Source organism: Ambystoma mexicanum, chromosome 8 (genome assembly GCF_040938575.1).
Source record: "Ambystoma mexicanum isolate Mex_15411 chromosome 8, UKY_AmexF1_1, whole genome shotgun sequence".
Taxonomy (NCBI): domain Eukaryota; kingdom Metazoa; phylum Chordata; class Amphibia; order Caudata; family Ambystomatidae; genus Ambystoma; species Ambystoma mexicanum.
The window spans coordinates 674,968,704-674,984,869 of record NC_090929.1 but is presented as its reverse complement, the minus strand read 5'-3'; the positions used below and the strand labels follow the sequence as shown (position 1 = coordinate 674,984,869).

General features: G+C 46.5%; 1 protein-coding gene across 5 annotated transcripts in view; it reads left to right on the top strand.

Moving 5' to 3' along the window:
• The window catches only part of PSD (pleckstrin and Sec7 domain containing), a 1,402,592-nt gene that overhangs the window by 169,472 nt on the left and 1,216,954 nt on the right, over positions 1-16,166 (top strand). The gene's annotated exons all lie outside the window — the stretch shown is intronic.

Below are 16,166 nucleotides of genomic sequence, written 5' to 3'. Positions count from 1 at the left end.
AAATATTTACCCGTGAAGAAGCCATCAAACTCACAAAAGGGGTTGATCAGTCCAGGGCTTGGAGCTCGCCATCACAAAGGAGAAGAGCGGCCAGTATAACAATTCTGTTTGCATGGCCCACCTGTAAAAATAGCCCTAGGCAACCATCGCTGAATGTCAAGGAGAAGGTGAGAATCAGTGGAGCTCTCATCCAAGCAAGCACCACTTCTCCCCAGAGGTATGCACCATCTTCACCGTCAACACCAGCAACAAGGGCCTGGGGCAATTCTTGCTCAGGTTCATGCCACAAGAGAGAGCATAATGGCTTTCATGCCCTTGAGCCCTTCATCCTCCAGGAAAGAACCACTCTGTTTCTGGGAGATAGGCAATGGCCTGTGTTTGGGCTGTGCAGCACTTTTGCCAATACCTGTGAGTGGTGCCATTCATTCTCCATACCAACCACAGACCCCTTCTCCATATCCTTACCTGCATGCACCAGCCGAGTCTTTCCCACGCTAGCAAGATTTTCGGACCTACTCCAGGAATACAACTACGAGTTGGAATACAGACCTGGGTGGGGCTATTTCACCAGTGATAGTTTGTCCCTCCTTCCTCTCACAGGTGCAAATGACACTAGGTGTCTTTGTTGATGCCATTGCTGCCATAGATGATGAGGAGGAAATTACCCAGAAGTACATATCTAAAGAGAAATGGCAGCAGGCAAAGGGCAGACATTGAATTGAAGAGTGTGGTGAACTTTGTTCACACTGGGTACCCATCCACAAAAAACCTGGTTGTTGCCCTCCCTCCCGCAGTTTGAGGCAGGGCATTTTCGTTCTGCAGTGACATCTTGCTCAAAGCCGATCAAGTGGTACCTTCAGCGGCTCACAATGAAACTCCTGCTCACGACTCAAAGGGACTTAAAAATCCCTAAAATGGGTACCCGTAGACCTGTTGGTGGCCTAATATTGATTCTGATATTGCACGTTTTGTCCTACGTTGTTGCTTCTGTGCCTCCGTAGACAAAACACTCACTACTATACAGGCAATACCTACCCAGTTACAGTACTGGATGAATTTGGTTGGTACCTACAGAAGTTTTCCTCCTGATCAAAGGTTTTCATCCTTCTCATTGATCATTTTCACAAGGGTCCTGAGCTCAGGTTTGTCAGCATCATCACCACCTCTGCAGTCATAGAATTTTTGGGCAAACTTTTCGGGCGAGAAGCCATAATTTCTGATAATGGTGTTCAACTCACATCTGATGAGATGGTGACATTTCTCAAGGCCAGGGCATTTCCCATCGCACCACATTTGTTGCTGCATCGCTAGGGCAATAGGTCGGTGGAACTTTTCAATAGAGTTTAAACGGGACAGGTTCAAGGGGATCATAGATTTACTGCGACCACAATTACTGCAACCCCCAAAATCTGACCTTTACAAAAAAAAATGTCTACACCCCATATATATATGTGGGGGGATGGGTATAGTATTTAATGCATGTAGGGGATCTGCGGAGGGTCTCCACTGCATATATATGGGGTCGACATTTTAGGCGGGTCGCAGTCATTTTGGGTGCAGTCATGACATAGATCCGGTTAAAGAGGTGGTTAGACAGAGGTTACTCTATACAGGACGAACCAGCTCTCTAATCCTTGAGTGCCCCCCATGTGAGGTTCTGCTCATTCAGCATCCAAACTGTGGTGGCTCATGAATAGATTCAACTCTGAAATGGCCACATCCCTAGATGTACAGAGTATACAAGCTAGCCTAATTTCCAGTCAGCAGGATATGCAAACTGCGTTCCTTAGAGCCCACCCCACACGTGTTACAACTTCAGGGTGGGAGACCTTGTTAGGGTTAGGTTACCCATTCATGTCCTCATAGATACACCTAAGCTCAGCGTTCTCTTCACCACCAGTCATGTCCTCAAAACTGGCAACATCTGCGTTTCGAAAGTCAAAAGGTGGCCACTGTTCAGGGGTCGAGTATGCTGGGTCCCAGTCCTTCCAGCAGGGTGCATGTTGTTCCATTTCTTCAGAGGTTGCCGCACCACATCAGGTGCCTGTGGACAGCAGATTCACATGTATGGGCTGGTAGCGCTGAACTCCACCTCTCGCCTCTCTCATTTCACTCACCCCGGAGGACCCCACAAGTGGGTCAGTAACAGACAGGCTGAGGGCTTGGGGGTGTCCCTCCAGAATTCCCATACGGTTCAGGTAATCATCATACACACCTCCTCTTTCTGTCACCTTTGTCATCACCATGGGTATTTCATTCCCATGCATTATCCCTGAGCAGTGGGTGGGAGTTGATCTTTCCTCAGTATTGTAGAAGTTGATATTGGGTAGGAAGTGATGTTTTGTGTTGTAGGAAGTCATGTTTTCTTGATGAAAGGGAGCAGTGTTGTATTCGAACCTTGTGCCGTCTGCCACACTCATGGTGCTCTAGAGTTTGAAGCCAAGGCAGCTAGCAATCTTCTAATCTAGTTAGCTGTACCCTCTATGTGACAAATGAACTCCCCTGCAACTGCAGCCTGTGCTGTGTCTCTATCTTATTATAATATTTTCAAGCAACGTTTTCTTCTCACAACAGCCATATACTGTGTGGTAATATACTTGAACATGAAACACATATGATCACAGAATGACTGCATAGATATAATGGACTATTGATCTTTTTAACAAGATAGATTTATAATGTGCACATTTCTCTAGAATAAATATACTTTTCAAACGTAACCATCTTTATTTTATTTACTTGTTCAGTATGACCAGCCATTGACATTTTATTTATTCCAACATTAGAGTCTGGGACATGTCCCCCCACAGCCACTTTTGTTTATATCACTTTTAACCTGATGTTCTGTAGCAAGAGACACAGATTCTTAGGTCTTTATGTCAACCACTGAGCCAAACTTAAGTGCCTACGACCATCAGGGCTACAGCAAAACATTAGAGGTGAGGGCTGGCTGGAAGGTTTCAAATTAATCTTAACCTCTGGCATTACTCTGGGCAACCCCCCAGACCATCATTCTTCACCTGCAAAGCCATTACAAAAGGAGGAAGACCATATGCAAATCAGGTTTGGTTCAACCGCCAAAAGGGGCAGGCCAGCCCAAAATGCTTGGTCACATCCCTTCTGCACGAGACCACAAGCATCCCCAGACATGTATCAGCCTCGTTGGGCCTCATCAGTGAGGAGTAGCTTGGGTCTCTAGGCCCAGCAGACACCAGACCCACGTCTGCGTATAGTGAACGCTCACAACCTTCCTTTGTTAGATAATCCTTGTAGTTAAATCAATATTCATTTAAAATTCAAGAAGGGTGCAAACCCGCTGGAAAGGTGCCTCCGTGGAATGGCACACAACGAAAACAGGGGATGAGGACCAAGGCTGTTAAGCCAGCGGTGCGGGCTGCACTCCTAAACACCACTCGTGGTGTCTCAATTCAATGCAGTTCAAGCAAAAAGTAACAAACTTCTGTTAGTTTATTGCAAAAAATAATAGTTTAATTCTTAATTCTTATTTTTTTTCATTAATTTCAGTAGTTGTACATCTTAGAAAAAGCAGATGTGCTGGGCGAGCTCAAACAATTGGCCAATGCATTTCGGAACAGTGTTCCTTCGTCAGGGCCAGCTCTTTCAAAATGTAATTAGATTCGAGTGCTTTAAAAGTGAACAAACGAATCTGTAGGATAACCCACAACAGGTCAGCAAAATTGGTTGATTAAACATACAACAATCATGAAGCAAGTCCACATGAATCATAACAAAGCCATCAACGTATACATCGTCGTGATCGTGATTTTTTGGAGTTTTTCAAGTATGCCGGGTATGGATACATCATGCCCAAAATGGCAGTATAGATGCACAGGTTCAATCACAAAAAACACATATCAGGAGAAAAGTTATAAACAATAGAGAGTACATATATGTTATGAGCCAGAAAAATCCCAACGAATATCAGTGTTAAAAAAGTAAAAATAAAAAATACATATACGTGAAATCCCATTATATGTGCGTGATGATAGAGCGTGGAATCACCGCAAAGAAGGAAAGAAAGAAAAAGGTAGAAAAAATGACCACCAGAATGTCTAATATCATTTCTCCTTATTGACATCTAGTAATCACGTAAATATTACTACACTAACCTTGCCATAAATACAGTATGGACTTGAATCTTAAACCAACTCTCCAAAGTGAAGATTCTTGACAGGCGTTTCAATACGTGTGTAGGCGTTTCAACATGCGTGCAGACTCTTGTCTGAAAGAGACATGCAGCGTGGTCAGTAGCGTGACAAATCATCATTCTATTAGAAAAGCTCAGATGCCTACGCGCACCGCAGCTCATGAAGGAGACATGCAGGGCGGAACGCGGCGTTTCAATACATTACACTATTTGAAAGGCTCAAAAGAGACATGCAGCGCGATCCGCGGCGTGTTAATTAATCATTCTATTAGAAAGGCTCAAATGCCTACGAGTACTGCTGCGCTCCGTCTTATTTGCAAGATGCAGCTTACCAGTCGGTACAGCGGAGGCGAACCAACTGAAGACGCCACTAGGACGCGTTTGTTGTAGCCATGGTGCTATTTGTTGTGTTGGTTTAAGGTTGCCAAGGCAACGCATGGAGCCGCGAGTACTAAGAAACGCCGGCGGCCATGTTGGAAAGGTTGCTGGTGTATATCACGAGCATAGAATGTTTTGTTAAGCATACGCTCAATGTGGGCTCACTGTTAGGATACTTTTGTTCACGTTGGAAAATATGAACATTCTTAGGAGTGTAGAGCATACTTTAAAGAATTATTCTTACATGATTGAAAATCATGAAAAAATATAAAAAATTAATTATAAAAAATACGAAACCAAACAAGATAATGTCAAACCAAGCAGGATAAAGAAAAGAAAAAACAAAAAACAACACAGTTCCAATCAATAGAAATGCGCTTACATTATCTAGAAATCTTTCGCCACAGCGGGCACTGGCACAAGCAAGAGTAGGTTAAACAGTATGTTCCCCAGTGCTGTTTCGTAGATATCCTTAGTTGGAAATTAAGGGGAGTAAAAAGAGAATGAAGGACAGATCAAGACTGCGAATGCCCTGGGTGCGTTACCTAAGATTGCTATTAGGTGAAAAATCACTGAGAATGTAAGAAAGAAGAAAGAAAAGAACTTTTAGACAAAATCCTCCGAAAGTATAATGTTGGTAGCCTGGATGGATCCAGGGAGTGTGTATAGTCCCTTATTGGTCATATAGGCCATGTTGTTTATCCTAAAGGTGAGTACATTCCTGACCATACCCCTGCTGGCATACCCAAAGTAAGCCTAACATTGGCTCAATGTCATAATGCATTCTGACACACTGCACATTATCAACCCCAAAATCAATCATAATACAGTTACTCAAACATCAAAGGAAACAACTGAGGTCCAGCTCCTCGTTCATCCCATTCGGTGACAGCGAGTCGAGTTTGTTGATCCAAAAAGCCTCTTTCTGTGCTCGCCACTGTTTAATGTCTCGAGATAGTCCTTTGGGAGGCATAACTTCTAGTACCAGAAATCTCAATTGGCTCACTGTGTGCCCATTGTCATTGAAATGTCTCGCCACAGCTGACATCCTGTTGTTATTCCTAATGTTAGATTTCTGCTAATTTATCCTGATCCTAATTTTACGTGAGGTTTCTCCCACGTAATACTTACCACAGAGACACTTTATGGCTTAAATAACATTCTCTGAAAGGCATGTGGCATGTTGTCTTAGTGCAAATTTTTTGCCAGTTCTTGGATGCGTGACTGTACTACCTTTGATGATGCTGTTACAGTTCCCACAGCTCATGCAGGGATGCGTCCCAGGGAATTTATCCGGTCTCTTGTCCGGTGTTTTCTCTTTCGTTTGCACTAGTAAATTCTGCAGATTACTACTCTTTTGATACGCAAATATCGGTGGAGTAGGAAACAGGTCAGCAGTTCGTTCGTCGCTTGTGAGAACATTCCATCTATTGTGTATTATGGCCTTAATTTGCTTGCTTTGTATTGAATATTTGGTGACGAAGACCAATTCTGGACTGTCTTTCGCAGGTTTCTTCACTAACAGTTGCTGGCCTTCTTGCGCATTAGTCTTATCACGAGCAGTAGCTAAATCCGTCTCTGGATATCCTCTTTCTTGTAGTTTCTCTTGTAGTTTCTGCAATTGTAAGTGACAATCCTCTGGGTCACTTACAATCCTTTTAACCCTTAACATTTGACCATAAGGCAGATTCTGGAGAGTTTTGGGCGAATGAAAACTGAGCCGATGAAGCAGGCTGTTCCGGTCTGTAGGCTTTGTGTACAGTGTAGTGGTAATCCTATTGGCTTGGATGACTGTTTGTTCGTCAAGATAATGTACATTAGGATTACCTATCTCAATAGTAAATTGGATAAGTTGGTCGATCCCATTGAGGAATGTCAAAAAATCTTGAAGATCTTGTCTACTGCCTGACCATATGCCAAAAATATCATCTATGAATCTGACCCATGTCTTCAACTGGTGTTGCCATCTTGGATTAGACAACACATGTGTGGTTTCAAATTGATGCATAAAGCTATTGGCGTAACTGGTGCCATAGTTGCTCCCATCGCTGTCCCCGATATTTGATTGTAGAACTTTCCATCATACTTAAGCAAGAGTTCTTGGAGATAAAGTCAAGCAAAATAATAAGAAATTCTTTGTTGGCTCCAATTTCTGTTGTACTAAGCAACAGGGATTCTACTGCTTGTTGTCCCAAATCATGCGGAATGCTCGTATAGAGGCTGACCACGTCAATCGTAAATAGGATGTCTTCAGAGGCCAAAGAAATGGTGTCTAATATTTGGAGAAAATGCGTTGTATCTTTCACATATGTACTTGTGGCTTGAATGATTGGCTGCAAGAAGAAGTCTATATATGTTCCAAGCGGTTGTAACAAGCTCTTGGTGGCCGCTACTATGGGCCTTCCAGGTGGATTAATCAAGCTTTTGTGAATCTTAGGCAAGGTATACAGATGAGGCATTACTGGAAATGCGGTTTATAGATATGCCCTTGTTTTAGTACTGATCCATTCATCTTCTACAGCTCTGTCTAGAATCTCTGCTAGTTTCTTCTTGATCTTTGGAGTAGGATCTTGTGGTAGCAGTTTATAGGTGTTGGTATCTGAAAGTTGTCGTAGGCATTCTGAGTGATACTGTGATGCGTCTTGGATCACCATTGCTCCGCCCTTATCAGCCGGACGGATAACTATAGTGTCATCGCTAAACAATGCACATATCTGTGATAGTTCACCTCTGTTAAGGTTGGTTCTTTTTGGTGCTCGGAACTGCATCTTCTTGAGGTCACTCAGTACCATTTTCTGAAAAATGTCTATTGCCGGTACTTGTATCGGTGGACAAAAAGTACTGCTCGGTTTAAACTCAATGTACTCTGACTCCTTTGCTGTAGCTGACGGTGCACTTTCAGCGAAAAATGCTTTCAATTTAAGCTTCTGAACCAGCTTGAACAGTTCAATCTCCGTCTGGAACTTATTGGTACTATACGTGGGTACAAACTTAAGCCCTTTCTCCAAGGTTTGTATCTCTCGAGAGTAAAGTGTCAGCTTGGATAAATTAACCACGTCTGGGCATACCTGTCCCACTCAGGATGACTACAGCAAAACAAAAGCGGTACTGGCTGGAAGGTTTCGAATTAATCTTAACCTCTGGCATTGCTCTGGGCAACCCGCCAGACCGTCGTTCTTCACCTGCCAAGCCATTACAAAAAGGGGAAAGACCATATCCAAATCAGGCTTGGTCCCACCCCAAAACGGGCAGTCCAGCCCAAACTGCTTGGTCACGTCCCTTCTGCATGAGACCATAACCATGCCCAGATATGTATCAGCCTTGTTGGGCCTCACCAGTTAGAAGTAGCTTGGGCTCTAAACCTAGCTAGCATGGAACCCATGATAGGTCCAATATTTTACCTAGGATATCTTGGCGCTTAAAAGGTTTGACTGTGAATGGGACACCAGGAGATTGCAAACGATGGGTCGAGGATTATTCTGTGGATGGGAACAGCCAGATTTTCAATGCCTTCCTGAAAGTAAAGTGGTCATTTACGTCATAGGTATGGGTGTGGAGGGAGTCCAGACATTACTATCCTGAACTCAGAAGGTTAGAGCACCTTTCTTACTGAGGTAGACTTTGGGTGGAACCAGCAATCTTGTGTTAGCTGATAGTAGTGATCTGCTTGGTGTGTGTTTTTTAGAACTTTGCAAGGATGATCGAGGGGCCGATGCCATGATAGGCATGATGGGCAATGCATACTACTTTGAATTTGGTTCGCTGTTGTATGGGAAGCCATTGGGGCATTCTGATTGCTGCAGAGATGTGATCCTGCTTCCCTAATCCCAAAATGAGGAGTGCCGCTGCATTTTGGACTAGCTGCGGTATGTGGATTTATGTTTTCGGAAGACAGAGATAGATTATGTTGCATTATTTAAGATGGGGGGCTATTCGTGTATTTGCAATGGCTATTCCGTGATTGGTTCCGAAGCTGTTAATGACGTGTGTTTGTAGAAAATAAGCTGTTTTTAACTACTGAGCTGATTTGATCATCAAATATGAGTTCTGAAACAATAATGCCAATGCTATAGACTTTTCTAATGAAGGTGGGGCATGGACATAGGGACCGATGCCGTATTTGTGGGGTCCAGGCATGTGGGATAAGGTTGAATGAGAGAATCTTGGTTTTGGCGGGTTGAAGTTTAGTCTCTTCACGTTCATTTATTCTGTAACTTTCGTCATGTTTTGAAAGGTGGATTCTGATTTTCTGGAGTCGTTTAATGGGACAGTAACAGAACCGTTCAGCTGGTTTGTGCTGCTTGTATAGGAACAGCCAGAGAACATTTCAGACGGGTTTGCAAATATTGACCCTAACAGCAGACTACAGGAACAGTACCCGGACTAATTATCAGGGCAGTACTCTCATCAGGACTGATATGCTTTTAATGACGCAGTATCACAGTTATCTCCAGAAATGCTTTACTTCTATTGGCATAGTATGAAAAAACCTCAAGCAAACTGTAGTAAGTTTTATAGGACGGCACCAGTTCTTCTCAGTAAAATTGCCCTTTTTACAAAAGGAGGGATAAGTTATTTTTTAACATCACCATACTTTAAATGGGTCAGTTTAGGAATCTCTTAGCACTACTACCATATTTTAAATTTGATAATGCCCCCACTTCTCAGAATGTTTTCTATCCCGTAAATGGTACCGTTGCAGAACTTTTCCGAATAGTTGCTATACTTTTACTAGTCAATTACTGCAACATATGACTATTTCAATAAAAAAATCCAGGGTTCATAAGGGCCTGGATTTTGACTTCCACTTTTACCTGATACGTGTGCTACTACGGAAGGCAGTGCACCTTTCACAACTTTTTGGTGTTTTTTTCTGACAAGCATGCGGTCGCCCCAACAAAATCAGCTTTTCATGAATACTTACTGAGGGGCTGGAGGGCATGCCAACAAACACAAAGGATCCACACGCCCTCATAAACTCACAGTCTACCTATCTTCCCCAAAATAAATATATTGAAATTGCCATCCAAAACCAATCTATCGAGAACCTAAAGCCAGTAGATTGAAAGAATTTGAAAAGTGTGAAAGCTACTGACATGAAACAAAAGGTTTGAAAATCATGGAAACACAGGGCAGTGATCTTGGAGAGACACACTGTTCAAGTACAACACTGGCAACGGTGATGCAGGCGTCCCTCCTGAAATCCAGAAAAACAGTAGTGGACGCTCCACCTCCACTAGGTACAAGGCAGATCGCAGCAATACAAGCTGCCCTCAAAGAAAATAAATATCACGCGAGTAACAGCAGCTTAAGCCTCCTTCACTCACAGTAGAGGAATCACAAGCAACAGCAATACAAACTCCCCCACACTGATGGCCAGCAGCAGTACACATTTGTATCAGTCCAAGTGCTCCTTAAATCTCACACACACATACACACACACACACCCCACACACCCACCCCTCTCTCTCTCTCTCGCTCTCTCTCTTATTACAGCAGAAGCAGCAGCACTGCAAACTTCCCTTACATAGAGAACAAGTATAGGTCCAATTCCTGGCAGGGAGTTGAATGAATGGCGGTCTGTAGGATGGAGGCATGTAACTTGTCATCTGACTTCCTTTGCTGATGTGTGTGACCTTCCCAAGGCAGTGCTAGCTCATGTCATTCACATTAGAGGACACGCCGCAGAAGGCACTCTTCCTAGAAAGAACGCATGCAATTACTGTCTGGCTGCCGTGATTGGTGCTATCTACTACCTGTAACTGACTTTACTAACAGAGATACATATAAACCTTTTCTTAGCTCCCTTCCCTCAAGAGGTCTGCCTTTAAAGCAAGCAGCACATTTTTCAGCCAGCCCTGAAGATTGGGTTTGATTTCGACAAGCTCTGTGCAGGCGCTTAGAATTCTTGTGAAATATACAGGAGTGACTAACAGCTTATAACACAATCAGAGACTAGTACATTTTCTGCAAATGTATATTGATATTGTATTTTGGGATTTATATATTCGAAGACTGAATTCCTACTCTTCACCAATAACACTGAACACCCAGACTTACAGAATTGCTATCAACCAAGAACCCTGAGGGCTTCCCACCCGAGCTCACCTCCTGCGCCAAGTCCCTTGGGTTCCACACCGGCAACCGCCTCTCCTTCAAGACACACCCAGCTAAGAAAACTCAGACAGATTGGTATCAGCTCTCCCTTGCGAAAAGTCAAGCCCTTCCTCCCTCCACACAGCTTTCCATCCACCGTTCAAGCACTGGTTCTATCCCACCTGGATGGCGCAATGCCCTTCTCCGTCATCCTCCTTTTTGCCCCAGGAAGTGTCCTACACACGGCTGCACTCCTAGTCAATGGTCTTCGCAGACACAACCACATCACCCCAGCCCTCATGGACTTTCATTGGCCCCCACGGGCACGCACAAATCACCTTCAAGTCTTGCTGCATAATCTATAAGGCCGGATTGATAGTAGAAGGTAAGGCATTCCATTCACGTGAAGCATGAAAGTCAAAGCTGGATACACCGAATCTTTTTAGATTACAATGAGGTTGATTCAGCTGGGGATTGTCAGATGAGCGCAACATTCGGCGGAATGGTTTCAGCGACAATCTTCTAGATAGGTAAAGAGGAGCACACTTATTCTGATACTTAAAAACAAGAGACAATATCTTGTGCCTTATTCTTTGCTTCACTGGAAGCCAGTGCAGTTCCTTTCTGGAAGCTGTGACATGGTCAATCTTAGATAGTCCAAAGACAGATCTCACAGCTCCATTTTGAGTGGTCTGCAGACCTTGGATGTTTCCTTGTGAGGTAAATACGAGTAGACTATTGCAGTAGTCTAACCGTGAGTTCACAAGTGATGAAGAAAAAGGCACTCTATTTATAAGAGAGATATATATATGGTCTGAACTGGTGAAGCAGCTTAATTACACGACCACAGGAGGAACGTAGCAGCTGTGAAACTTGTTTTTTCATTGATAACTCAACATCAAGAAACACCCCCAGTGTTTTCACTGATTTACTGACAGCAATAGGTGTACCTGCAATTTCAAACTGAGCGCATTGGGTATGAAGCCTTTTCAACCGAGGACCACAAGCCATGATGAGAAGCTCTGTTTTTGAGTCGTTAAGAGGAAGAGAATTTTGCGCCATCCATATCTGTATTTTGTTGTAGACCAGATTTACTGTGTCAGTATCCTTATGTTGTCAGATGAAGAGAGAGCTGTTTACAGTGAATCGCAGTGATTTGGAGTTCAAGGGCAAGTGAGGTGTGAAAGTGACAGGGGGTTTGCTATTCGGCCACCTTTGAATAGTAAGTATCCTGCTTAGATGAGTGACTGAGTAGGATGAATTACGTCTGTGTGTGATTAAGGTTCAGGTATGTTCTTCTCCTTGAGGCTGGATGGAGGTGAGATGCCTTGGGTAGCAATGACTATTTACTGTTTAATTTGGTATCATCCACATATTGGTGAAGGGGTCATTGAGAAGTAATCCCAACTGCTCAATTTAAAGGGTAAAGTAAACCTGGTAGAGTCTTGAGCCTTGTGGGACTCTGCAGATGGCTTGAAGGTGCCTATCTGGACAGCTAGGCGTCAGTCCAAGAGGTAAGATGCAAACCAGTTGAGAACTTTGCCCAAGAAACCAATTCTGATTGTGAGGAACCTGGTCAGTGTGAGGTGGTCGACTGTGTAGAACACAGCATAGATGTCGAGGGGTAACCTAAAGCACGGGTAGCCTATGTCCATGATTTGAAGTGTGTCCAGAGTGTCCAGAAACCAGATTGGTCATCACAGAGTCAGCTGTGTGGGTTAATTCACTGATGGATTTGGTCAGCTACTGCCTTCTCAATGATTTTTCCACGAATGGGAGGCTAGTGATTGACCAGAAGGTTGCCAGATCCCCTGGGTCCAAGGTGGGATTTTGAAAGAGAAGACGGATAAGTCCTATTTTAGGGTGCTTTGGAAGATGCCTTGTGTGAGTGTAGAATTTACTATTCGAGGGGATTGGGTCCTCTGACGTATTCCATATCTATGACAGTAATCACCACAGCTGTGCTGCTTCGGAAAATCTTTCTGTGTCTTGCGTCGATGACGTCGATACGCCGTCATTGGATGTTATAAGCAGGACGCACGACGGCCGTAGCCTCAGTTCCGTTTTTTCCATGAACGTGTTCGCTTCGGAGATCTCGGCACGCCTCGATTCTACTGAATCCTGTTCTTTCGGTTCTTCGAACCTGTTGCTTCATTGCTATCAAATATGATGTCTTCGGCTTCTTCCACCCCGCGGTCCGGGTTTAAGAGGTGTCGGGTATGCGGTTCCAAGATGTCCCTGATGGATACGCACGCCGCTTGCCTCTGGTGCCTCGGGGAGGACCATGATACGGACGACTGTGTCGACTGCTAATCGCTCACTTCGAAGGCCTTGCAGGAGCGTAAGAAGAAGCTGTCGGTCGGTAAGGTGGCCAAGCCCCGGAAGTCGCGTTCCACTGGTCTTTCGACTGACGATTCGAGGGGCGACTCTCCGTATCGTCGTCGTGAGTCTGGGGGTTCTCAGTCTGGGAGTCGGTCCCGCCATTCCTCTGCCTCTTCGAGGCACTCCAGGAAGCGCCGTCACAGGTCGCCTTCCCCGTCCTCTTCCGAGGACTCCGCCCGTCGGCGGGTAGCTTGTCCCAACAAGCATTCCACTCCTGAGGAATGGGATTCGTTCCGAAAAGGAGATGTTGGCGATTTTTCAATTGCAGGGCTCTGGTCCGGCCGCGCCGTCTAAGGACGCCGGTCGAGGCCGCGCTAGAGACACCGCTCGTCCGCCTTCGGGCTCGAGCAGTTGTCGCGACCATCGGGCACTTTCGAGGTCCCGGTCGGACAAGGATGGTCGCTCTAGGCATGCCCGTTCCAGGTCCCGGTCCTCAACGCCATCGAGACCGCGAGACTCTGTGAAGTCTTCGAAGAAGACATCGATGCTGGCGGCGCCGAGGTCGTCGACGGACACTCTCGAGGCCCCGCCTCCGAGGAAGTCGTCGACGTCATCGGCGCCCAGGCTGTCGAGAGACACGCTCGGGGCTCTGCCCTCGAGGCCTGTGTCGATGCCGTCGAAGTTGTCGGTGCCGCACTCGATGTCGACTTCCATTCCATCGAAGCCCTCGACGCCTTTCGAGGCAGCTTTGTCGGAGGTACTCGTGGCACGGGGGCACCCCCCCAGAAAGGCGATGGCTAAGGCTAAACATGTCTTTGTGCCTTTTTCTGTACCCTCTTTCCAGCCTCTGGATTATATTTCTGAGGTGGATGAGGGGTCTGAGGAAGGTGAGGTTCCTGCATTGGTTCCTGATGACATTGTTTCTGGTCACAGTCAACTTTAGGACCTGCGCCAGTCACTGCACGACGCCAGTGGTCTTGACACCTCTCCGGAGGTGGAGTTTGGTAGGCCGGAGCCTGGCACGCATGCCGAATCTTCATATCGGCGCCTTATGTCGAGGGTCACTGAATACCTGGGTTGGTCTGCCCCCCCTGGGGATTTTCAGCAGGATGACCTGGCTGATATCTTGGACCAAGGTCCTCCAACTGACCCGGTGCTGCCATTCCATATGGCCTTGCAGAGAAGGGTGGCTGCGGCTTGGACTTCTCTGGAGAGTCTCCCAGCAGTGCGCAAGTCCTTGCCAAAGAAATATCACCCAGCCAGTGGCGACCCCTGCTATTTGACAACGCACCCTACTCTGGAGAGTTTGGTGGTGCAGGCGGCTACGGCCCCCGCAAAGCAGGCGTTGGATCCTACCATCCCTCCTGATAGGGACGACAAAAGTTTTGATGGCTGGGCGAAGAAGGTATTTTCTTCTGGGGGTATGGCGCTTCAGGCTGCCAACTCCGTTTGTGCCTTGTCTCGTTTCACACACACTCTGTGGAACTACATTTCCTTAGCGGCTGATCATATGCCCGAAGGGGAGGAACGGGATGGTTTCTTTGCTATCGTGCAGGATGGCAAGGACGCCATGTGTGAATCCGTTCAGTCAGGTTTGGACATGGTTGATTGCGTCAGCCGGTCCATGGCGGCGAGCACCGTAATGTGCAGGTTTGCGTGGTTGCGGAAGTCGGGTTTTGCTCCAGATGTGCAAAGCCGGCTCCTCAACATGCCCTTTGATGGTGAACATCTTTTTGGCAGCAAGGCTGACGAGAGTGTTGAGAGGTTGCAGACCTCGAAAGCTGCAGCGTAGTCGTTGGGCGCTGCAGTCCGTCAACCTCCGCCTTTTCGTCCTAGGGGACAGCAATGAGGGGACGTTCTTTTCGTTATTACTCATCCTTTAGTAGAGCGAGAGGAGCTGCAAATCAAAGGGGCAACCGTAGGAGTGCCAGAGGTGGAAAACAAGGTACTCGAGGTGCCAAGGAGAAGTTGCCTCTTTGCCCTCAGGCACTCAGGCACTGCCGCAGCCGCTTCAGCTCAGTCATGAGGCCCATGCTTCGCCGGTTGGGGGAAGGCTAGCGCAGCATCTTGTAGAGTGGCGTGCCATTACTTCAGATGTGTGGGTTCTGGAGATCATAACCCACGGCTTCTGTCTTCCTTTCCTGTCAGAGGCCTCACGACAATCCACCAGGGAATCTCTCTTTGAAGAGTCCAGATCCGCTCCTTGCGCAGGAAATTCAATCCCTGCTGGAGAAAGGCACCATAGAACTGGTGCCTGTAGTGGAGAGGAACAAGGGATGGTATTCCCCTTATTTTTTTATTTCGTTTCGAAGAAAGACGGGGGATTGAGACCCATCATGGACTTGCGCGGTTTGAACAAGCTCCTTTGGAAGGACAAGTTCAAGATGGTTACTCTTTCTCAAGTCCTCCAGGCCCTTCAACTTCAGGACTGGTTGGTGTCTCTAGACCTCAAGGACGCTTATTTTCATGTGCCGATACATCCCAAGCACAAGAAGTACCTGAGGTTCGCGGTTGGCGACTCGCACTTTCAGTTTCGGGTCCTGCCGTTCGGATTGACCTCCGCCCCGAGGGTCTTCACCAAGCTCATGGTGGTGGTGGCAGCGTATCTCAGGAAAGGGGGGATTCACATCTACCCCTACCTGGACGATTGGCTGATCAGGGCGCACTCTCCCGAGCAAGTCCTGGATCATCTGTCCGTCACCTGCCACTCCCTTCACAAGCTGGGCTTCTGCCTCAACTTAAAGAAGTCCCACTTGACGCCAACTCAGAGGCTCCAGTACATCGGAGCAGTGCTCGACACGTCCCCAGGGCTGTGTTTTCCTCCCCAGGTGAGGGCTCATCACATTCAGCAGGGGGTGCACAAGTTTCAACATGCCCAAAGTCTCCCTGCGTTCGAGCTCTTGAGATTGCTTGGCCTCATGGCATCCTGCATTCTTCTGGTGCCATAGGCCAGGTTGCGGATGAGATCTTTGCAATGGGCACTCAAGCTCCAGTGGTCTCCGTCCTTCGGCAGGATGTCGGACCCCGTTCAGGTGCCGCCCTCGGTCGCCCAGGAACTTCTGTGGTGGGCCGTCGAAAGCAATCTGATGAAGGAGGCTCTGTTTTGGCTACCCTGGACGGAGGTGACGATCGTGACGGACGCTTCCCTCACGGGATGGGGAGCTCATGCCAACGAGCTGAGAGTCAGGGGTCGTTGGTCTCC